Consider the following 25,228-nt stretch of genomic DNA (forward strand, 5'->3'; position numbering starts at 1 on the left):
GCTTATCAAACCTACCTGCTCAGTTAGACTTCCTAATTCTATCAATCATATCCAGTGTACTTCACAGTGACAGCCTGATCCAGTTCCTGGATCAGGAGAAGGTTAAATTGATTCTCCATCCAGGTTTGACTCATCTCAAATTTTTTTACCTCCTCTGTAAAACAGGTTTTGCCAGATACTTCTGTTGCTGTAGGGGTTTTAACTGCGAGGTAATGTACTGAGCAGACTCCAAAACTTTCTTCCATTGTGTGGTTGGTAAACATAATACCCATTTTAATGAAATTAAAGTTAGGTTATAGCTTTACCACAGCAGGGGTGTTTTCACAATACCTTCCATAAAACATAGTTTTATGCATCAAAGAGGGATGAATAAGATTATCCAATTATAAATCTCTTGACAATGATTATCAAATAACATTTGGTTTCACAGAGAGCTTGAGAATTTTTACCATTTTAGAATATCAAATTCCAACATATATGAGATTATATACTCATGTAGAATTATAAAATGATACGTCAAATTATTACTTAGAATTAGTTTTCTTTCCTGTGGCTGTGTTTTGCTTCAATAACAGAGCTATAGATTTTTGCATAATAAAGAAAATAAGTATTATTCATTTAATTTGTATTTCTAATTATTTTCAGAATGAAAATAAAGATTTTAAATGTTTTAAAAGTAATTATAGGGAAGAAGAACTCAATATTAAAAAAAACTGATGCGTCATTAGATATTTGCAAAGAAAATTAGAAAATTAAAAATAGAACAATAATTTTGATTACTAATACTTTCTTTTTCTGACAGGAGATACTTCTCTATTTACTTGTATTATGTTTTGATTCTATCCTTCTCACAATATTTATCTCTGTGTTATGGTGCTCTCTGCCTTTTCAAATGTTTGCCTTCAGGGATATTGATGCTACTAAAGAGCATCATATTTCGTAGATCTGCATTAAAAATCACTTCTTTTTCCTGACAAGCTATTTTAAAAATCACATTTATGCCTTATGAATTGCACTTTAAAAAAATATATCTACATATCCCATGAAAACTAAACTTATCTGACCCAAGTTTGTTTCTTTGCAAGAAGGGCAATTTTTTTCTGGGAACATTAGCACGAAAGAGGTATGAAAGGGACATTTTACAAAACAAATACTATTCTTTACTTTTACTGGGGAGGGGAAAATATCCTATCAAAAAATTTAGAAGAATGCTCCCTAAAATGGCTTCTTTTATTATGGACATCAGTAATATCAGACCATTTTTTTCAAAATTAAAATCTGAAAACAAGAAGGGTGAGTAAATCACACAACACACATAGATACAACCTCCAGCACTTGTACGTTTTATAATTTTAGATGGCGTAAGACCTCTCCTTAATTAATCATTTTTGCAGAAGTCATACAGGCACAAAGTCAGAGGCAAAGAGTCAAAGAATGATACATGCTAAAGTATGCTTTGAAAGGATAAGAAACTATTTCTTTACTATGGTATTTGTCCAAAGAAAACCTAAAGAACAACTGGTAGAAAGAGAAATGTCTGATGCACCTAAACACTGCATTCAAAAGGTTTTAGGTAGATCAGCTTAGGTTTTGGCTGGTACAACCTGCACTAATAGAAACAACTGAGGTAAACTGCATGGTAACCAGCTCTACCTCTTCCTTATCAAATAAATAAGATTATATACAGTTAGATTTATTAAATATTAGCTCTTAAGTAAAATCATCATCTGTCACTAGGTATGTGAACAACATGAACTGAGTTCATACCTTGACTGGACAGAAGACATGCATTTATTTAGAAATAGCTGAGACACCTTCCATTCAAGAGAAAATTAAAACATAGCACCTTCCTATTTTTACCTGAATTAGCATCCCTGGGCATGTATAACAAAAAGGACTATATAGACATTAGGCAATGAGAAGAGATTGGTAATTCTGGTTTTTCAGCAGCTTCCTTCCAACCTCTCCACAGAACTGTAACAACATTTAGAAAGACAGTTAAGTGTGTGAGTTTTCTATTTAAAATATTCATGCTCTTTGATCACAAATAGGGCAAAAAAATGTCATACAGTTACTACAGAAAAAGTGAGTTGATTAAAAAAGAGTGACCTTTAGAAAACATTTGCAAAAAATGTCCATTGTTTGATGGAAGATAATGCTCCAGGGAGTTACAGGCAGAGTAAAAAATAATTATACCAAATAAACAAACCACCCAGTTTAAATAACGTGTGGAGAAAAATACTTCTATGAGTCCAAACAAACAAACAAAAACCCACAAACAAAAAAAATTGGCCATTTTCTAATATTTCCTCTTGGTTTGTTGCATTTTTTTAAAAATCTTTAACTATTAAAATCATCTAATTGCTTGCCCTGATGGCTCTGCTGCATCCTGCCATACGTAGTATCTTCTCTACGCCCAGCCTAGCATTGTTCACATTTTTGGCTGCTGAACTCAAATATATCCTTAACAGATAAATTTTGTCTCTCAAAGTGAGAAAGAGTGACAGGTAATTGCTGTGTGTTACATCTGATGAGTAATGCAGAGTGGGATTGAAGTCCATTGATGGACCTGAATATAGTTGCTTACGCAATCTGCACATCAGACAAAGGGCATTTCCATTTCAAATAATAATAAAAAAGGAGAGGAGAGAAACGAAACAAGGAGACATGAGGACAAATGCAGAAGAAAATTATGGTGTCTGAAAATTTTATTAGATTTATATGCAGCGAGGACCAAAAAATGGGATAGGAATCTTTATACTGAATCATAAAAACATCAGAAAGAAGTGCTACTTTTCAAAAAGCATTTTAATTAGCAAATTCCTTTGAGTGGTTTCCTTATTAGCACTTACCTTCTCAACACCACCTCTCAAGCTCTGCGTACATATGCACACTTTCAAATTGAAGCCAGGTATATCACATTTTCGTTTATTTATTTGACACGTGTTCATTCAAGTAGCAGTTCAGAGGTGGAAGGGCCAAATTACCAAAAGATTTTGTTTATAGAAAATCTGAATCCCACTACCTAGGAGGTCAGACTTAAAAAAAACCCCAACCAAACAAAAAAGGAACAACAATAAACTATTTAAATATGATAATATGAAACATCTGTATTGAGAGGACTGTTCATCACACAGTGATAGAAAAACAGGGACCTCTACTGAAAGGCACAGGGCTGGTTTTTTCCTTCTTTTTCTTGTACTAGTGTAAAACAGGACTTCTGTAACATCTATTTAGAATTATAGTGAGATAGATCTACACTACATAGGTTTACTTATGGCCTAAATTATTACTATTTCTGTAGAAAAGGAAGAAAAAGTGTTACTTGTGACAGTCAATGCAATGAACTTATATTCCGTTTATCTTTTTTTAAGAGATACAGTTATCTATTTAAAATTATGGCAACCAAGTACCATGAATACTATTAATATTTTAGGGAGAACTGAAAAGACAGCTAACAAGCAAACATACAAGTTTCCCAAATGGTAGTGAAATGGTTTTTCATTTTTTAAATATAATTATTACTCCAGTTAAATGAATGAAATATTGCTTGAACTTGAAGAGTTTTTATAGAAAGCTTGTTGCAACTATATTTGAGTGAATTTGGGAGAATTTGGCAAAATGGCTTCATCATCAAATCCTTAGCAGAAGTATGGAGTTCAGTTCAGACTGTCAGATAAGATATACTAGTTTTTAGCTTTTCTTCATCCTAGTAGTATTCTTAGAAATCTGTCATTAAATTTTACTATCTGGTGTACTTGTTCCATTTAACAACATCGTTTTTATTTGCATCATTTTCTTAAAAAGGAAAAATGAACCATGGCATGGGGTTTTTTTTTTTTCCCTTTTAGATTATGTATTAAACTAAATATAAATCAGATATGTGAAAGTGTGTAACATACACACAGAGTCAGTATGCCTGAGGACAGAATGCCAAGAAGGTGTTTCTTAATAAATATACTTTGTGATCTTCATAGTGGCTTTTAAGAGAGTTGTTTAAACTATCATCTCAACTCCATATACAGAAATACTACAGTATATATATATATATGTATGTATATAAAAGGTCCAAGGGGACTGAAGAACATAAGGGAATGATAAAGCAAGTCAGAATCTGGGTCACCAGTTCAAACCAAGTCCTGTGAATAGTGGTTGAACTGTATAAACAAACCAAAACCTTTGTGAACTGAATAAATGACCACAGACAAGTGTTTGGCAAATGTGTGTCTGCATTTACAATTACATTTAGCACTTGCTGGCAGCCTTCAGAGAATAGCAGCCAAAAACCTACGTAAGCTTATAGACTCTAAATGACCTAGGTCAAAAAGCTGGATTATGGGATCACTGCAGAAGCACATTGTTGATCAAGAAAAGTCTTATCTGTTTTCTGGAAAAGAGTGGATTTGGATACCCATGTACCTTCACTGGGGAAAAAAAATTAATTGCAACAATTAGACTTACTAAGTAAGTCACAATGGTGTTTTTTAAGAATGTTTGTTATGCTGGACGAAGTATTAGCACAGTCAATGAGTAAATACATGCATGAAAAGAATAATAAATCTAAATTGGGACCTAAATTTGGAAACTACTTATCCCAATCATGTGACCAAGTATTTATCATCAGTTTTGGAAATTGTTCTAAATTTACTGTAGTATGAAAGTTGACGGACAATATAATTGCGTTACCTTAATATACAACTTTTAAACTTAACGTGGGAGACAGCACTTTATTGTGAGTTAGGTACTTGCACATTTCCTTAGTTTGAATCTCAGAACTATACATTTCTTATGAATGTCTCCATAAAGTTTTCCAGCCTGAGCTGTGATTACAGGTCTGGGCCATTTAGCACAACAACACAGAGATGGACTTCAGCACCCACAGACCCCAAATCACACTCTGCTGGGACACAGGACAGTAAACACAGCTTACATCATATGTATGTCAACCAATGCAGTCACTGCCTTATAAAATATTGACAGTTGAGACATCTGCAACAGAAAGATGCCCCATCAACCCAGAACTGTCTGGTTCATTAACAAATCTGATCCTTTCAGGAAGACTCTCTTCATCCTCAAAACTGAAGCGATACAGTTGACAGAAACTGAACCACAGCTGCTCCCAAAGCAACTGGACCAAGTCTCATGATGCAATATCTTAGCTCTCATCTGATGGAGATAAAAAGAACCTCTTTAAATGATCCTTTGCAATATTAGTATTGTAAAACATATATGGGAGCATTTGAAAACATATGTTTTTGATTTATGATCCAGTAATCAACATGGCAAGGTAGGTTTTATTTTACTTTGATGTAGAATTTTTCTACCTGGAAGATTTTTCCCCTGCTTAAACCACCAGGCTTGAAGATTCAACAAGAAAGCAGACTGAAGCTTTCTCCCTCCCAAAACAGCACTGCAGCCTCAAAGTTTGCTACAAAATAATTACCTCAACAAATATTCAGTGATACGTGCCAAATCCAATGCCTTCAATGAGTTACATTTCTACAAAACAAGTGGACCTTAGTGAAAGTTTCTATCATAAAGGAAAATAACCTTTAAATCAACTAATTATAAGTCTGAGAAGACATTCAGGAAGTGTTAACTTTCACAGTGGCTTGAAAATATACTCAAAATTTAAATATTTGAAAACATAATATATGAGTATATACATTGTAATCTACATTTCTTTTTAACTGTAAGGTCTGCTTTTGCAAGAACAATGACATTCTGAGGTATACAACTTAAACCTTGCAGAGTCTGTTTCCACGAACCAGATAAAAGCATGGGATTTCTGCAGTGTAGACCCACACATAGACTCCAAAGCTGGAAACAGAACCACCTCTTACTGTGCTAGTTACTTACTGTACAGTGTACAGAGGTACAGCGCCTGATACAAAGGGTGTACGATCAAAAACAATTTAAAAAAATAGAGAAAAAGAGATGGTAGAATGTTGGAGCACACACATCCCATTCTTGTGAGCACTGGAGTGTTTTCAGAGAGGGTTTTCTGTTTTAATTAAAAACGAAAAGTTTACACAACTGTGAAAAGTGATGTTCCTGCGGCATAAGAAGAAAGAGGATCATTTCTGAAAATAACGGAAGAAGGAGGGACAACGAGAGTCTGGTGAGACACAACAGTCTTGCCAGGAAAGCTGATGCTAGTTCTTCAATGTATGTTGATAACACAGGGTTTGAAAAGCCTCCCTTTCAGGTAAAGCAAATTCCCCACACAACTGTGGAATTTCATTAGCCCCTGAAGCTTATTCTATCTCACCCTCACCCTATCCTCTTGAAATGATATAATATATCTCTTTATTTTACATTATCTGGATTATGAACTATTGTTGTTAACAATTGTTTTCTCTTTCACATATCACTGTCTCTGTTTTAACAGAACTGTTCCTTGTTGTTCTATGTTTGGTTTTATGTCGCCTTTCATAGAGGTCCCTTTGCTTTAAACATTTCCAAACCTCAATTTATTAAATTTCCCTAAAAGTATCCTAACACATTAAAGCAATAGCATCAAACACTTAATTTTCAATGCAGTTGGGCCAGATAGTAATCATATGCATCTGTCAGTAATAAGGAGACACAGCTTTAGGCAAAAAATTTAACACTGACCTCATTCAAAGAACTTGAAATATCTGAAATAAATTTGAACTCTGCATACAGTTATGTATTTAATAGTATTTGATATGGCCCGAGAGTAAAAAAAACGTTCAAGATGGGGAACTAGGCTATACTGACATGTCTTCCAGTGCCTTCCTGTGTTACCTGCCTTCCTATGTTTAACAAGTCTGAAAAACTTCAGTAAGTCAGATGCCCCAAAATATTTGTTTAATGAGGAATGTTATTTCCCATATTGCTGAGGTCACCTTATGAGGACCATAACTACATATGAAGAAGCCCACATTTCAGCAGAGGAAATGATTAGAAAATAATTATACCGTTATTGTGTGTTTTTCTCAAAACATGAGGAAAACCAGCATTTCCCTGTGTTAGGTAAACTGTCATGTCATAAAATGTCTGAAGCTGGCACACTGGAAAGTATGCACTCTTCACTTAGAAGAAGACAGAACATGTGATCTTGTAAAATAATAACAGAGATGTAAGTGTATTTCTAAGACTTGTTTACAAACCCACAGACACACTGTCACAAAAGTGTGACTTATTTATTTTTTACTTACAACAACAGCTTTGTGAGACAAAAGGAGAACAAAGCCATCATGTCAAACAATGTTTGTAGTCAGACCTTGTGAAAGACTGGAATGGAACTTCCAGTTATTTTCATTTAACCTGGATGTCTGCAGCTGTAATTCTTTTACATTTGATTTTTTTTTTTCCATGCAGTGCATTAAGTTATTGTATTTCGACCTTTTATATAATGAATACTCTGATGTATATGAACGAATATTAATTACGCTGACGAACCACTGATTATTCATGAAAGAAAAAACGTGAAGACAGATATAATGGAAGCTCATATATGCATTGAAATATTTCCAACCTGGTCAAGACTTACATCTCTGGGTAGAAGAAGCACAAAATTTAGTAAATTTCATATAACTGTAACACAAAAAAAGAAGTGAACCATATGCCACAACAAAATAAGGATCAGTGCCTCTCAACTATTTCCAAAATCATCTTCTTTTCAAAAAAAAAACAAAAACAAAAACATAACTTTCAAAAATAATCTTCAAGAAGAAAAAAATATAGATAGACAGTTAAAACTACCAGTATTCTTCGAATATTCCCCCAAAACCTCAGGTCTTTTTCTCCTATGTTAATGGTTTCGTAAGAAAGAGAACTAGTATTTCTCACTGGAAAAGCTAATGGAATCAGTAACAAACCGGAGTTAATCAACATTTCCCTTAGTTGTTCTTTTTCTTTGTTTTCTTCTTTTTTTTTTTAATTTGGAGGGGGTTAGGGTGGAGTGTGGGGTGGGGTGGAGAGGAGGACTGGAGCAGGGTAGAGGCTTGAGAGGTATATTTCCATATGGAATAGCTGAGTTTTTAATGCATGATATAGTGATATGAATTGTATATCCAACAATGGATGATAACCATTTAATGACAATAAACAGTATTGGCTAAAAAAAAAAAGAAAGAAGTGCAATTAATTCACACTTTCATAAACTGCCTAGGAGTTATACATTTATCTAAGCCATGAAGATTTGAAACCACTTAACTTTCTACTGATCTTTTCTTCCTGTTATGACAGACTTTTAAACACAATATGTTAACTTTTGTAGGTAACAGAAAGAACACTGACATGTTTAATACAACAGATCTTAATTTGGTCCTTTACAGCATTAAAAAGTTTGGGCTCTTTACAAGATCCTTAATTATATCCCTTGACAGCATAGCTATCAAGTGTGGACTTGACTGAGACTATGCAACTCAGTTCAATTTAGATATTTGAGGGTGGATATGCCATAAGTACATAGATAGCTAACTCTTGGCTGTGTAAGAATCCCTGATGCTTTCCTATTACTCATTTAATCTTTCAAGACAGCCTTTCTCATCTACTCTCTTTTTTCTTTCCAGATAAAGATCTTCAAGCATCAATCTATTTCTTTTGATATGCCTCACTTTCTATCACCCCATGAAAAAATACATCCTCTCTCTCTTCAATCAAACACTAGTCTCCCCCCTAACAACCACTTTAATATTCTGGCCACTCGTACTGAAACAGCACCCCTACTCACCCTTTTCCCCCCCACACACCAGAACTGCTAATCCTGAGAAAGCAACTATCCAAATTCTACCAGCCTCCGAGAGCATAACATTCTAGATGCCAGTCACAGTCCTCAGCCTGATGGTAGCCTGGAAAGCTGCATGCATATTCTTGACTCACATTTCAAAAAGCCCTTTCTGTCTCGTTTTAATGCCATGGGACTTTGAAGCCTTGTATCTACGAGTTCCAGCTGGTGCAGGAATGACGCTCCTTATTCAGAATTAAGTTTTACCGTAATGTACTTTTGCTTTCCAGCTGCTGGGATTCCTCAAATACACGTATAAAGGGGGAAAGTGTGTTTGCCTTTCCTCCTGCCTTCTCACAGTCCTGCATGCTTCTAACAGTTGGTTTTGGTTTTACGGGGGGATGGGGGGGGGGGGGGGTTCTGTTTTGGTTTTTGGTTGGGGTTTTTTGGTGGGGTTTTTTTGGGTTTATTTTTTTTGGTTTTGTTTTTTTTTTTTTTTTTTTTTTGCAAGCTTCGGAGAACTATCGGATCGGAAATAACTGCAGCCATTCATAAGATGCTGCTTAAAATTCGAATCCCTCCAGAGAGGCGTTCCAGGCTGGGACGCTCGCCTCTGCCCCCAGCCCTCTCCTGCCAGGCGGCGCGGGCTCCCTTGCTGCAGTGCAGGCTGGCAGTTCACTCCACTCGAACTTTCAATGCAGAAATTCGGCACGATGCAGTCAGACAGACAAAGCAGCACTTACCTTAACTGAAGTCTTTTCTCTGGTAATGCTGGAGCATCAGTCCAATCAACAGTGATCTGAGGGGGAATCCTAAGTTTCAATCAACACCCTCCGGATAGCTGCATGCTGCTCTCTGCCTTTTTTTCGTTGAACTCCTCACTGTCTAGAGGAGAGAGAGAGAGAGATCAGCTGAAATCCTCAGAGGCTGCTAGGGAATGAGAGAAGAGGCACCAAAGCAATGTTTCTTAACAGGAGATTCTCAGCAAGCGTGCTCAGGTCTGGAAGATCCTGTAACTGCTGTGATAGGCTCCTGTCATGTCCCCTGAGCCGTGAGATGATCATTGACCTGATTAGCTCTGAACACTCCCTACATGCAGAGAAAGCGCTGAGAGGATTGGCGGGTCGCGAGGGAATTGGGAAAGGCACCAGGGCCGCTTGGGAATCTTCATTCTTCCAGACTAATGGATGTGCTGCAGCTGAGGCTGTAATTTGCGAGGAGGTTATGCACAATGTTAACCATCTGAGGACTTAAACAAATGTGCTTTTGCATGCTGTTTCTCAAGGTGCACCGGCATTCAACGGAGGGTAAAGCTGAGTAATTAGAGGCTGATGTAGCCGTTTTGTCATACAAGGCTCACTGTATGAAATATCCTGTAAGCTGAGAGATAAAGTGGATTCATACATTTGTCTCTGACCCCGGAGACAATAGTAGTTAATGGGTAGAATAAGTGAAATTAGCATGGTGGGCTCATGTTGGCCCCCAGATGGCAATCAATCACCATGGAAAGAAAAAGACGAGAACAACAAAACCCAAACAGACTAGAATTACTTAACAAGTGTATGTATGTGGCAATTAAATAAAATGTAGAGAAAGAATACCAAACTAGTACAGAAAGGACTCTTCAACATGGAGATAAAATCAGTAGCAAAGCAGAACAAGACAGCACACAAGTTCTTCCCTCTTTTACAGCAAAGGGGGAAAAACAACCAGAAATGCCTTTAAAAAATCTAGCTTGCTTTTCACTTACGCTGGTACAAATAAATCTATTGAAGATGACAGTTTAAATTTAGATGGGAAAAGAAAAAGCAGAGTGAAAGAAGAGTGAGATGTATTCATTATTTTCATTTCAAGGGTATTACAGAAACTAGACTTTTATGTACAAAGTATTCAGGCTTACATAGTCAAAGTGTGTCACCTTTTATGAGTGTCGTCATCTGTTTTTCCTGTTCTTGGATGTCAATATGGCACTAGCCAGTTAACTCAATTTTGCATTCAGATTTATCTATGGAAATACCAACTCTGACATATTTAGAAATGTTGATCTGAAGCACCAACATAAAAGGGAAAATGGATATTTTGGTAGCAACTAAAGAAGAAGATTTGGAACCTATGGTAGCATTGCTAGTTCATATGTAGTTATCATAAGTTACTCTATGAGTGCTGAAACAAAGCTAATTTTAAACATATACTAGAATTCTTAATCACTTTTATTTATTTTTGTCAAGTTTTATACATTTTTCAGGTAAATTTATGTAATTGTATATTAGTAGAAGAAGCAGTCAAGAAAGCAAATTTTAAGTTGTTAAGCAAACAGCAAAGAAAATGCATTACATATTTACTTTCTGAAGGCATTCACTTCAGAAATCTTGTTAATACAGAAAAAAGAGTACCGTGTGATTTTAGATCACTCAGAAGTAACCATGAAGGTTTGAATCTCCAATTGAAGACAATGATTTCTCACCCTAACTGTAATGCCTAAGAAACAATAATCTAAGTACAATAATTCTACACACCCCAATTTCCCACCACACAATCAGTAGAATCAGTAGTAAGAGATCACTTTTTCTGCCCTAGCAGTGGTAACCATATATTTTTCAGGATCCTCCTCTGGAAGTGCCTCTCTCTTCCATAGATCAAAAGCTCCTCTGTGTGCAGAATCTGGATAATAAGATTGTCTTTGGCAATATTTCATATTCAGACAGCAAATTTTTTACAACACGGGTTATCTTTTAGTGTGATTTATTGAATATTTATCAGCCAAGGATTCACATTTGCCCTGGGACTAATGGTAACAATCTAAAATAATTTAATAATATAAAAGGTAATCTTTCACACTTAATGTTCTGATTTTCTTTTTAAGGTTTAAAAGTCAACATTCATTAGAAGTTCATACTGTGTGACTGAATTATTTTAATTGTTTCTCACCACAAATAAAGGTCTGTAAAAGAAAACAGCAGATCCAGAGGAGGGATTGAAGCATGAAGGAAAAAATTTGAATTGACAACACGATTTAAGTTTGTGCAGAAACAGCTGGGACTTACTGTACTATTAGACAATTGTGTAAGACATTGGCATTTTAAATTTTGTGTTAACAAAAGGAAACAATAATTTGAATCACTCATAAGTCTTGTTACAGTCTAAATAACTGAAGCATAGTCTACTGTTTTGGGTCCTATTCCCAGCCCTCAAGGTAACTTAAAATTTTGAATGCAATTCCTATCACTCATCTCAATAAATGACAAGAGTTTGTTCTGCACAAGGAGATCAGTAAAGTAATGTCTTCAATAGGGCATCATATAATTACTTATATGGATAAAAAAAATTAGAGACCCTTCTTGGCACATTATTCTTATACGAAAGAGGCAATTTATTATACCAACAACCTTTTGAATTCACTGCCCCGAGCCATGGCTACAGAAAGAATTAATATGTACGCGTGTGATAGTATTTTAAAATCATAACAGAATTTAAAATGAATGCACAAGAAAAATTTCTTTGTTCAGTATTGTCCCTCAAAGAGAAGTAAAAACATGACTTCATGGACAAGATACTAATCATGGGGAAAAAATCCCTGACCAACTAACATAATTGTATAATCCATTGTATTTTTACTGTCAAAGGTCATTAGTTATTGATGTTTCACTAAAGTAATTTTTAAAAAGATGAATAACATTTTTAGAAAGAGTTATATTTCCTGAACTGGTCATTTGAATAGACTGAATACCAAAATAAATTCAGAAAACTATAGTAGTGTTAGTTTCTTAATATTCTCATAAAGATCTTTGATTCAGAGACACTACACGATACTTCGCCATGCATCTATGGAAATTCAATACAGAATAAAAGGTCATAGATGAACAGTAAGAAAAGTAATGGATTCACCTATATACCTGTATAGTCACAATTTTCTGCTGGCCTAAATTACGCATTCAGTCAGTTACATCAACTTTGTTGATGCTCAGGAACAGAAAGAACTAGAAGTGAATTGCATCTACACCCATAACTTCAATATAGAGAATTATTCTTTTTCTACAGTTAAAGAGATCCTTTGGTGTTAAAAAGATACTACACAAGATGTACTTAGTGCCAATTTGCTCAATAATTTCTTTTTCTCTAATAAGTAATTCATTTTAGCTGAAAAAACAGTAAGTACAAATAAGGTGTGTGAATACTCTACGATAGCAGCAAAGCCAGGAGAATAAAAGACTTCATAGAAGAGATGGACTAAAACCATATTAATCTTTCATCTCTCGAGATAAAAACACACAAATAATAAACCACTTAAAGACATTAAAAATGCTTTGAAAAAAACCCCCACATTTGGACCATTTGAACTTTCACAACCATGTATTTTCTGCATTTTGGCAACCATTTTTTCCCTATGGCATCTGTGAACAATGAGTCTAGTTAACTCTTAGTAGTGCCTGACAATTCTCATGCACTTTAACACTGAAATTTTACTCTCATCCTCATTAATTTCAAAAGCACAAGCTGAGCAGATGCAACTCCAAATTCTCATCTGGCTTACATCAGCATAGCAGCATTGATTTAAGTAGAACTGTACAGCAGATTTATTATTAGTGAGATCTCATGTAAAAACAGTGCAATTTGTCATCAATGAATACTACAGCGAATCTCAAAGACCAACCTTATTTCCAAACTTTCTGACCACAGTGAATACAGACAACACAGGAAACTTCTTTGAATCTAGAGTTTAATCTTGAACATTCGGTGCTTTAGGTCAGTACCTTATTCCACAGGTTCTTGATGTTAAGATAAAGATGTGATCTTAATGGAAGGAGACAGCTGAATCCCAGTCATACTCAGTAGAAAACTGCTGATTTATCAGGCTTCTCCTTTTGGTACCACTAGGGGCTCAGACAAAATCTAAGTGTTTCTCTTGTCTGATCACTGTTCTCACTCCCAGTTTAGCAGTAATAATCAGTAGCATAGTTTTTACTTAGGCCAGACTTCCAAATATTACGGAAAGTAGCACAGGATACTGGTGTTAGACATTTTGGATTATGTTATGCAAAGTGCAGTTTGAATTTTGTTGTACGCTTTTATTAAGTTAGCCTTGTATGCTGAGACATTTCAATGTTAATGATTTCTGTTTCCTTGGAGGAATTCCCACAATGTTTGAGATATTTAGGAGGCACAAGTAACCCTGGATTTAAGTAAACGTCCACCTGGATTTAAGTAAAGGTCCACAAAATACCTAAACAAATGAAAGCAGGTCATGACTAAATACTCTACAATTCAGTCCTGGAAGCTATTTAAGAACATTATGCTTTGCAAGAGTAGGGAACTTAGAGGTAGAGAGGGTACAGAGCCCTGTAAGTGAAAGGAAACACAGAGGGACAATGTTTTTAAGGATGTATTCAGATCTAGTAGAGAGAAAAAAAAAAAATAAAGGTAGAAAAAGGATGTGAGATGGAAACAGGCCACTGCTGTTTTGATTATGCCTCTTCAGTTTTGTTACTATCTGATAAAAACATAGAGTTCATGTTCAAGCACCAAGTAAATTATTGTTGTCCATAATTATAAAAAAGGAAACAGAATGGACAATTATTTGAATATTATACGTGCTTGCAATACTATTTATTCAGATATATATTATAAAGGCATTCCATCATTTAAGACATGGAATACAAATTCTGTTCAGTCTGTTTGATACGTCTTTCTGTATGAATTGAGAACCTCAGGACTACTAGAATGCACTCTACAGGACAAAGAAAACTTTGTATTGCAAGGTAGTTTTTCTCTGCTGAAAATTTCTGTCAGCAATACACCTATGCAGTTCAGCTGGAAAAGTTAAACAGCTGTAACCAAGGGCATGGTTTTACAACAACGTGTGATGTGCAGTTTCTGATTTGAGTCTCCTTTTTACTGGGGGCTATAGACCTCCTTTAGGCATAACAGTAAAAATAGGAGCACCCTGCAAGTTACACCACAGTAGCAGTGTGGGAGACAGAATGACTCAGGGACATCCTTTCTAAAGTACAATTCCTCCCTCACATCCTTCTTGTTCAGGTGAAGGGAACAGTGTGATTTGTGGTATGATCTGTCTCAGCAGCAATTTACAACTTCCCAGTAAAATCTCTCTGCTCACTCCCTTTTGCCATCAACTTGTTTTAGCATGCAGGGACAGGGGAGAGAGGATAGTGCAGAAAGTCATGTGCAGGGGTGCAATGTACTACTTGTAACCACATAAATATCTTACACCCATCCATTAGCCTCCATGTTCCTGTCTCTGTGCATGAGGAGGGGTTGCTTGTCCCCTCGAAGGAGACAAAACTGAACTGCAATTTAGTCTCAGGATTCTCCCTGGCATTTTTATAGCTGAAGCCTGTCTGCTACTTACTCAGACTAACACTATAAATCTAACACACTTTAAGGGCCACATTTTCAGTGTCATAAAACATCATATCTGTCCATTTTTCAGGGCAACCACAGGGCTTTTATAATACCTAGAGAAAATCAGATCTTAGGAAGTGACAACATCTCTGCCTAAGATTGTTCAGATGTTATTGGTTTCTGGAAAGGCTCAGAAAAATATGGTAACTTATATAAACAGTAACTAAAGTGAACTTTCCCGCAATCCTAACTTGCGTTTGTCTGACTAGATTTTAGTCTTCTAACTAAGGGGAATATTGCTTTGGGGTTTTTTGTTTGTTTTTTTTTTTTTTTTTTAATTTTTCTGGTTTGTTTTTACTTTTAATTTCAGCCATGATTGTTTTTTCTTATATGCTGCTGCTTTTCTTTTTTTCAGTTTGTCCAGTCTAGAGTAATTTTTTAATCTGTTTTTTCAAATTCTTTCTTAAAAATCTGCTTTTTCTCTTCAGATTATTTTCATGTACTTGTTCTCTAGGCATAGAAATCATCCTGTTTCTTACTTTAATCTTCTCTCTTTCCACTTACTCATTCCTTAATGTTTCTTCTTACACAATTCCACTACAAGCACTTTCTATCTTTCTTCTCCAATAATTATTTTCCTGATCTCTTTTTATATTCCTCCTTCCTTGTTTTCTTGCTCTCTTTTTTTTTGTCAGTGTTAGAATGTATAGGTATAGAGGGAAAAAACAGGCAGAATAATAGCTGCATTTTTTTCCATATACGCATAAAAAAATCATATGTATGAAAGGGAATCAAGTGCTAACAAAATTGCTTTTAGTATCACATTTCCTCAACTTCTGTTCAGAAACTGGAAATGCTGTAAAGAAGCACAACTGGAAATGTTTTAATTCTTCCTTATCTCTCATTCTTCGTAGTCTAAAGCAAGTTTTCTCTCACACAATGGACACCAGCCCATTGTCTGTAAAGGACAACTTCCAAGAAGGCTGGACTATGATATAGAGAGTGCCTGTGGCACTATTATGCCAAGCCCTGAAAGAATAGGCTGATGGGAATAGCAGTCAGTAAGGCAAGCTCTCATTTGGGTTCAGCACCCTCCCTTCACATGGACCATGCTGGTGAGCACTTAGGTTAGGTTTTGCTGTGGAAATACTCAAACTACACCACACCAAGGTGTCAGTGAACAAGAGGGTAAGGCAGTCCCGCATCCCAGGTTCTTCAGAGCCTATCAGGCTTGTAAGTTACTTAGTTCCTTCCATGTGCGTAATGGCAAGACTATTACTCCTGAAAGCATTGTACTGCATCCAAGTGTCTAATAAGTTAAGTGGCTTTCATGACATAAAGAAGCTGAAGTGTGTAATGTATATAGATCTTATTTTTAGATACCAAGGAACATAAAGATTTCGATCTTGCACGAAGACGCTGACACTGATTAGCAGCTGTAAAGTTTTCTTACTGTTCGTACCACTCACATGATTAACCCTTCTAACACCCTCCTAGTACAGACAGCATGCTACGTATTGCTCCCCCATTAGTTTACTTATCTGTAGTCAAAATTCAGAACAAAAATATAGCTTCCTTTTGTAGACCTGCATGTTATTCCTCATTTGCCTGCTTTTGATTGTATCTTGCAATTCAAAAACATCAGTCTCATGAGCCTTTGTGACTATCAGGTTTCCTAAGGTTTACCTTATAGATGATCAGCAGAAAAAAAAAGAATGAAGAGGCAATAATATACAAAGATATAGGCTTAATTTTTCCATCCTGTAGTCATTATTTCCAATTGGATCTATCAATGCCAACATTTTAGAAGATCAGAAGACACAGAATCAGATCACAATACGAAATGTGACATTCTGTTCTAGCCAGCAGGAAACTGAAGGGGGCAGGAGGAGAATGGAATAAAAAACCAGCCTCCTTAGCTTAGGCAGCCCAAGAAAAAGCCATGTTTCAGCTGCAGCCTCTTCACTCAGGAAAACAGAGGCAATGGTCTGTCATCATAAACTTGTGCATTGTATCCTGCAAAAGCAATTAAGCAGTGGCATCTTAAATTCTATTTCACTGCAACTTGCTGCCAAAAAGCAGTACAGAGAATGCTGAAACTGTTTCTTTAATAGAATCTTGCTCTGGAAACATATTGGAAGAGAACATGCTTCCACAAAGGACAGCCACCTGTTATCTCTTTTGAAAATGATATGGTTTGATACAGTGGCTAAGTAATAAAATTTGGCCTCCACTGGTTAAACTGAATAGAATTCTCTAGCCACATAAGACAGATTAATCATATCATACATAAAAAAAATTGTTCAGCTTAATAATTATATCTTTTCTGGACAGGAAGTATCATTATGTGAGCATACTAATTTTGAACCATTAGCCTCTCTTTCCACATTTTCTGAATATGGAGGAATGAAAGATGGCTTAATTATAGCAGTTAGAAATTACCTGACTTTTGGTGGAAGGTGGAGAAGATGGTCTTATGCTCACAATACAAAGCTGGGACTGTAGGATATTACCTTAAAATGTTTATTCTCAGTTACTGTGTCAGTTCTGTCTGCATCTGCAATAAGTAACATGTTTAAAACACACTCACATATATGGAGTGAGAGTAGAAGAATGTGGTAGCTGGAAGGTAACAGGCCCTGTTGCCTAAATACAGTTGCGTTTTCTCTCATGGTTGCAGACTGGAGTTTGTGATTGATGTGAAAATGTGTAATATTAAATGTGTAGTATTACAAATAGTGGATAAAAAATGCAAACATTACATATTAATTCATGTTAATTTGTCTCTTTACTAACATAGCCAACTAGCCTGTGTTCATTTGTCTCCAGAACCATCTATACTGATTATTAATCAGAGTTTGCCAAAATCTTGTACTTTTTTTTTTCCCCTACTCATGAAGGCACTTCTGAGAATAATAATTACACTACTTAGCCTTTATCTAATGCTTCTCATCTTTCAAGTGCTTTACAAATATTAATTCACTAATTAATCTTCCCAAAAACTCAGATTACTCCCATTTTACAGATGGAGAAGCATTAGCAGAGAGGGCAAGTGACCTGCCTGAGGCCACGGATAGTAGAGAAAGGGGAAAGGACTAAGAGGAAAGATGCTTATAACTAGAAAGAAATGGAGGCAGATGGGACAATTATGGTGATTGTTCAGCAAATAATCATGAGATTCCAGTGAAGAACTTTATATATCACCGGAGGGCAGGCAGTTCTAGCCCTACCATGTGTTATACAGCCACTCAGTATGCCAAAAGATTCACAAATAAAAAAATGAAAGTGAGAAATAAAACACATGGCACTTTCACCATTTTTTAAAACCAAAACACAGTCTGTTCTAAGATACTGGCAAAAATCTTAAAAGTAACCATAAGCACAAAACTAATGTCTAGAAAACTAGAAAATTCTAATTCTTTTGATATCTCAATTGATCTGTATTCAAAATTGAATCAATGAAATGAAAAGACTGTCCAATACTAAGCATAAATTCAGTTACAGTTTCTGCGCTTGATTTATTTTACATCTGGGGAGACTGATAAAAAGCATATTGTCTATAAGACTAGATCTAGATCACACATATAGTTCAAAGAGTATGTAAAAAAATAGCCAAATAAACTTCCCTCTTAAACCTTGCCTTTCTGCTCTCCAAATAGTCTCTGTTTAATCACACTTTTTCTTCATTTTGGTTTGGTTTTACTTTATTTTACAACAAAACCTTTTTTTTTAAAATTCAGATCTCCCAAATGATTGCAGAAAAACAGATACTTGTACATTAGGACTATGGGAGAACATGGGATAATACTACTGTATGATACTGCTGGCAGGGAGACTTTCATTAAGGCTGTAAGAGATATATCATTACCTGGAATTTAGAACAGCAACTGGGGATGAAACATATCCAAGCTAAATCCATGAGGTGAATGACCTAAGAGCAAAAGTCATTCCCTACGTCACAACTGATAAAAACATGGGGATTGGTTTTGGATTGTGGTAGAATCCTAACAAGTATAGTACACATAACTACCCAAATCCAAAGCTCCAAATGATTACACAAATATTCAAAGTACTTTATGCTCCATGCAGACTGAGAAGAAAGTAAAAAAGCAGTGAAAGCTGTACAAAATCTGCCAGATATACAAACAATCAAGTCAAATTGAGATCGCTTTTTCCCCTCTTTGGGAAGTTTTTTTTTCTACCTTACTGATGTGGTAGATATTCCAGTTATACTTCATGGAGACATTGATATTTTGTATACACTACTGTAGTGTGTTGACCAGTGATGACAGCATAAAGGTAGTAAACAATCCAAGAGTACAGAAAGTAACAAGAATGAAGAGGAGAGAAAATGAATGCAAAAAAACCTCTGATCATTTCAAACATCATAGCAGGATATGTGCTGTAATACTCAGTGCAGTACTAAAAGGGGAGGTCCCAGTCCTGTACCCTGTGCATTTTTCTCTCAAATTATCCCCTTGCCTGGAGATGCCCTTAAAATGAAATTTATTTACCTACAGAATACCTAGACCTCTTCAGATTCTTAGAGTTTGGGAAGCAGATAATTTTCCAAGACACAGAATAGGTGTATCTATGTTGTATCTTGGAAAATTATCTACTTCCTTGGCTCTAAATAACTGAGAGAAAACTATTATTTCAAAAAAGAATAATCAAAATATATCTTTCTTTGCTTCTGTAAGTTTCTAGAAGTAAAGATCACTGCTTTCTCTCTCTCTGAGTTCTATATCCTCTTAAAATTAATTCTCCATAAAACATTATTTATTCAGGAAAAGATTTCCTGGAAATGACAAGGTAGAAAAAAGCCTTTAATGGCACTATTTTGATGTTAATAACACAACTTTATGGCTTCAGCATTTGTAAGCTTTGCAGTCAATACTCATGATTACCAACCCAATCACTGACAACAGCAAGCAACTTACCACTTATGACCTCAAATTTTGTAGCAGTGAGAAACAAATTGACTGGGTAGAGCTCCTGCAGTACATTGTAGTCAAGATGAAACTACTAAATTTGTGATTTCATCCAGTGATTAAATTTTTGTTTAGCTCCTGTGATACAATGGTTTTTATGTTATCACAAAAAAAGTAATGATCACAAAACTTTCATAACAGATCACATACATGGAACAGGACACTTGAGAAGGATACTCATGATGACATGAGGGTATCACACCAGAAACAAATACTACATTTTGCCTGTGAAGTTTAGTTAGGTTTGCTTTGCTTAGGCCAGCTTGTTGGAGGTCTGGGTAAGAGTTACAGACTGTTCTTACTGAAATTCAGAGCACTATGCAGAAAGGGCTTTAAGCAGATAGGAAAAGTGGCAAAGAAAACAAAAAGTGCCTGTCCCACCTGCGATGTGACTCAGCGTGGAGAAGAAAAGCTTTGTTTATGCAACAGACATAAAAATGTCAAGTACACAGACCAGAAACCCTGAGTTTTTTCTCAAGTGCTGTTGTGTTACGTATATGCTGCTGCAGCTAAGTTTTTTGTTCCCTTTCTTCAACTCTGAAAGGAAGATATGGATTTTATTTACTTGTCTCCATAATTTTATTTGGATGCTGTCGAGCAAGGATGGAGTTTAGAAGTGCCATTGATATAAACCTAATTACTGTTTTAGGAACCAAGTTCTTTTAACCAGTGATTTTTTTTTTTACCTAAATCTATGTCAAAAACTAGGCAGTGCTATGTAATTCAGTGCTGTAAGTTAAATCAGTCGTTATCAAGGTAAGGCAAATACTGGTTCTTAGATGTTGAGATCTACAAATAAACTAAGCATTACATATCAGTTCATTTTTAATTAAAATTTATTAATACATTCTGACTGTTGCTGATGCTAATATTTTGAAGTACCTAAGGTTATTTTAGGCTAAGCAGGAAAGTGTCAGTTTTCTTTTTCTAGCATACTTTATGTTCTCATAGGCTTTAGCTTTATATTCTTCAACCAGGAAACTGTATGTAGTTATTTTGGATGTCTTCTTTAATTGCTTAATTAAAACTATAGAAAATGGCATAAAGTAAACTCTATCACATTGACATTTGCACAGCAGCACATTTGCAATCAACCGAAAGCATATTTGTCCTATGTCATTAATGATAAAAAGGCACAATTTGGGATAATATTAAGAATAAAATATTAATTTGTTCAAGAAAACACTGTATTAATAGTAAATAATCATGACCTCCATGAACATGATACCAAGATAAAATTGCTTTAATTTGGTTTAGAAAATAATTAAATATAGGCATACATTCATAGAAAAGAACTCTACTGCCTTGTGATTAGTGGTAAAATACGTCTCAGAACAACCTCTAAGCAAGAACTTGCATAAGAAATGTGCTGCAACAATGAAGTATTTCATTGTACTGTATCATTGATCATTCATTCTGAAAGTCCTACTTTTTCAAGAGAAAGTTCTGTGTAAATAAAAGACATGCGAAGTCTAGAATTCACAACCAACACCCGAAAACAAAAGAAAACATCTGTACTTTGCACCATTTACCTCCTAATTCAGGAAAATATACATATGAGATTGCATTTTTGAGCACCACAATCTAAGAAAAATATTAAGCTATTACAGAGCATCCAAAGGATGGCAATGAAGATGGTGAAGGGCCTTGAGGTGAAGCTGTATGAAGAGAGGTTGAGATCACTTGGTCTGTTCAGCCTGGAGAAGAGGAGACTGAGGGGATACTGCAGTCTACAACTTCCTCATGAGGGGAAGAGGAGGGGCAGACACTGACCTCTTCTCTGTGGTGACCAGTGACAGGACCTGAGGGAATGACCTGAAGCTGTGTCAGGGAAGGTTTAGGATGGGTGTTAGAAAGAGATTCTTCACCCGGAAAGTGGTTGGACACTGGCTTGCCAGGGAAGTGGTCACAGCACCAAGCCTGATGGAGTTTAAAAAGCATTTGGATCTCAGGCACGTGATGTGACTCTTGGGGATGGTCCAATGAATGTCTAAGGGTTAGACTTGATGATCCTTGTGGGTCCCTTCCACCTTGACCTGTTCTGTGATTCTGTGATTCAAAACCGTGAATCATCAAAACAGGAAAACAAAGAATAATGAAATAATGGCAAGGATGGGTCAGGAAAAAATCCTGTATCTAACTATGTATCTAACACAACAGAAATTCATGGGCAATGTTGACTGCAACTGAGAATTTCGAAAAGTAAATCTACATTGTTATTCCAACTGTTCTTTCCAGTGTTTCAGTCAGTCTCCCAATAATTAAAATACTTGTGGAAGTGGCCTTTCTAAATAGTTGTCTGCTTTTCAAGTGACTAGGGCTCTTCTATTGTTTATATTTACTTTCACCTCAACTTTTCATCCTTTATATTTACACTTGCTCAGATAGTAAATTATCTTCCTCTTTGTACGCATCTTTTTTTCAAACTGTTTTTTTGAAGCAGATAGGAAAGCTATGGTAACTGTGATGATGTCTGTACCCTTTAATTTGTAGCACAATACTGCTTCTCTCTATACCTCATTCTCAATACTAATAGGCATATTTCCATTTACTTCACTTCTACTTGGTATTGCATATATTAGCAATCTTTTCATGCAGGTCCCATAGCACAAAGCTCAGGAGTATCATATTTTGCAAAATATCAGACACAAATATTCATGTTCCAGAACATGAGTGATTTTATCTACAACAACAAGCACAGTGGGAATGGTTGCAACTCACACAGAGCTATATTAGTCCTAATTAGCTCAAATACTAGTAGCAGCATAGCAGAGCTCAGTGAATAAATGCAAGCAAGTTGCCTAAATATGTTAATTACAACATAATGTCCAGCAGACAGTAAGTATGAAAGACCAAAGGAACAATGCAGGATATATCTCTCCCGTATCATAAAAAAACCCCAACAAATCACTTCATACTTTGACTTGTTTCACTGCGTTCTCACAGAAAGTTATTTCAGTGAGCTAAGTGAAATTATTTACATGAAATTTATAAGCCAACAGATTATGGGCCAGACCTTGCATACATATCTTCAAGAGACTATCCTTTCTTGTGCAGGTAAGAGACAAGCGAAAAAGGCATTGCTAACACATATATATACATACCCATAAGTAATTTGAAAAAGGTCTTAATAACACATTGTTAGAATATATGATATATAGACATAGATCCAATGATTAATAAGATGAAAAGGTGGTATACAACATCCTAAGCAAAACCAAAGCTTTCAGAATTTCAAAATTTCACAACTAAAAATCACATTTTAAAGAATGCTGCAACATGCCTTTTGCAATATCATTAAAATCCAAGGCGCTCGTGAATGGTTTATTTAGTTGATTTTCATTGTAATTTAGGCTACTGATGGTCCATTATTAGAATAGCATGTCAGTAAGTTTTCTTCCACCTTAATACAAACATCTTTCTCAAAATAAAATTTAACATTCTTGTTTGGCATCTAACTCTTCTCCCTTCAGTTATGAAAACATCATAGACAATTTGCTAATATCAGATGCCAAAATTTTAGCCAGTTAATATTAGGTGAGTAGAATCTAGAATCCTACCATTCCTTGCTACAAGCTTACTTTAGTAGATCTGTACTGAAAAAAATATGATTTTTTTAAAAGGCACATTCTACTAAGTTGTTTTTGTCTTTGTCTTTCCCTCTCAAGCTTTTACATCTACGTTCCCCAGCTTATCAAATAGATATTTACACAGTCTTGCGAGCTATTATTATACCATGACACTTTACTACAGTAATGATTAGGTAATACATCTACAGCACAAAATAACTTCAGCTAATCAAAACAATACCTGGTAAATAAATTTTTAAAAATGCAACACAGAAGTATTCTTCTTTAGGATCTGAAATGCACATTGCAAGTTATCAACATACTCAGAGCATGCCATTTAATTAGACAGATATAAACCTTTTACAGAAAGGAATTTCAGCATAAAGTTTTTTAATTTAGTTAATGTTGCATAAGTGTATGGTCAAACTTTAAGTAAATGGTCCACTTTTACTATAAGAAATGACTCTGTTTTTATCAAAACCTTATTCATGTTTTGATCATTTTGTAAATATTTTTTGTCTACGATCTAAGCTGGGGAATGGAGTAGAAGATGAGAATAAAACTGCATAAAGTTTGCTTTTGTTGAGATACGTTACTTTACTCATCATTAAGTCTTTTCTCATAGATTTACAGGGTACATCTTCAGTTTAAGAAGCTGGCCATTCAGTCTCTACTAGTTCTGCCTCTAAACAGCCATGAAGTCCTGCTCTGGATGAGGTAAACTGAAAGGTGGAACTAATCAGTGCAGCAGACACAGGAGAACAGACACAGTCTGAGTTTCTGTGTTACTAACAAAAAGAAGCTTAGCATGCAGTAACATTGCAATCTAAATCTGTTCATTTCATAAATGAAAAAGGAGACATAAAGCTTAGCTATCACAATTTCACAGCTCAAAGTGCATGTCAATCAGATGTAGATGTATAGTAGCTGGTCCTATAAACAATACGGGCATTCTATGTTCATTTTTTAAATCACACTTTAAACGCCTTATCCTTCATTTAGTATACAGTGCAACTCTCAGAATTTATCATTAACACATTTAACACATAAGATTATAAGGAAAATATTGTGTTGCTACCTAAATGAAAAGTATTTGATACACAGATTTTCTGACCATCTACAAAGTGATATAAAACACAGAATGGCAATTTAAGCTGAAGACACTTTTAAGTATAGACTATGGACCTTAAATTTATACAGCCAGAACGAAGAAATCTACTCTATAACTTCATTATTTAGCGTTGCCAATATAAGATATACAAATAGTGGAAAGAAATACCAGAATTTTGATAGGTTTTCTTGTTTTTAAAAGGCAAGTAACTAGTCTTGAATATTTCAAGAAACGTTCAGCAAAGAAGAAAGAGAGCAGAACCTCTATGTGAAAAAAAATGAAGAATATGGTATATTTCTTCATTACTCAAGAGTTGAGAAAGGTGGACAAACCAGGTAGTGAAAACAGGCAAAGAGCTCTTTGAACAATATCTTGTCAATATATTATCTTATCTAAATTATCCATGCCAGCTATGTGAAAAAGCAGCTTCAGAAAATAAGTAGCATGCCTGATTTGTCATTATGTCAGCTGTTACCTTTTCTGAAACTAACATAGTTTT

General features: G+C 35.4%; 1 protein-coding gene across 6 annotated transcripts in view; it reads right to left on the reverse strand.

Annotated features, from left to right (window-relative positions):
- Positions 1-25,228, reverse strand: part of CDH12 (cadherin 12) — a 520,207-nt gene that overhangs the window by 198,087 nt on the left and 296,892 nt on the right. For all 6 annotated transcript variants that reach the window (XM_027657479.1, XM_027657475.1, XM_027657476.1 and 3 more), the window contains one exon: positions 9,442-9,583. The gene's annotated coding sequence lies outside the window, so the exon portion shown is untranslated. The remainder of the gene's footprint in view (positions 1-9,441; positions 9,584-25,228) is intronic.

Source organism: Corapipo altera, unplaced genomic scaffold (assembly GCF_003945725.1).
Source record: "Corapipo altera isolate COAL_440 unplaced genomic scaffold, ASM394572v1 66, whole genome shotgun sequence".
Lineage (NCBI taxonomy): Eukaryota > Metazoa > Chordata > Aves > Passeriformes > Pipridae > Corapipo > Corapipo altera.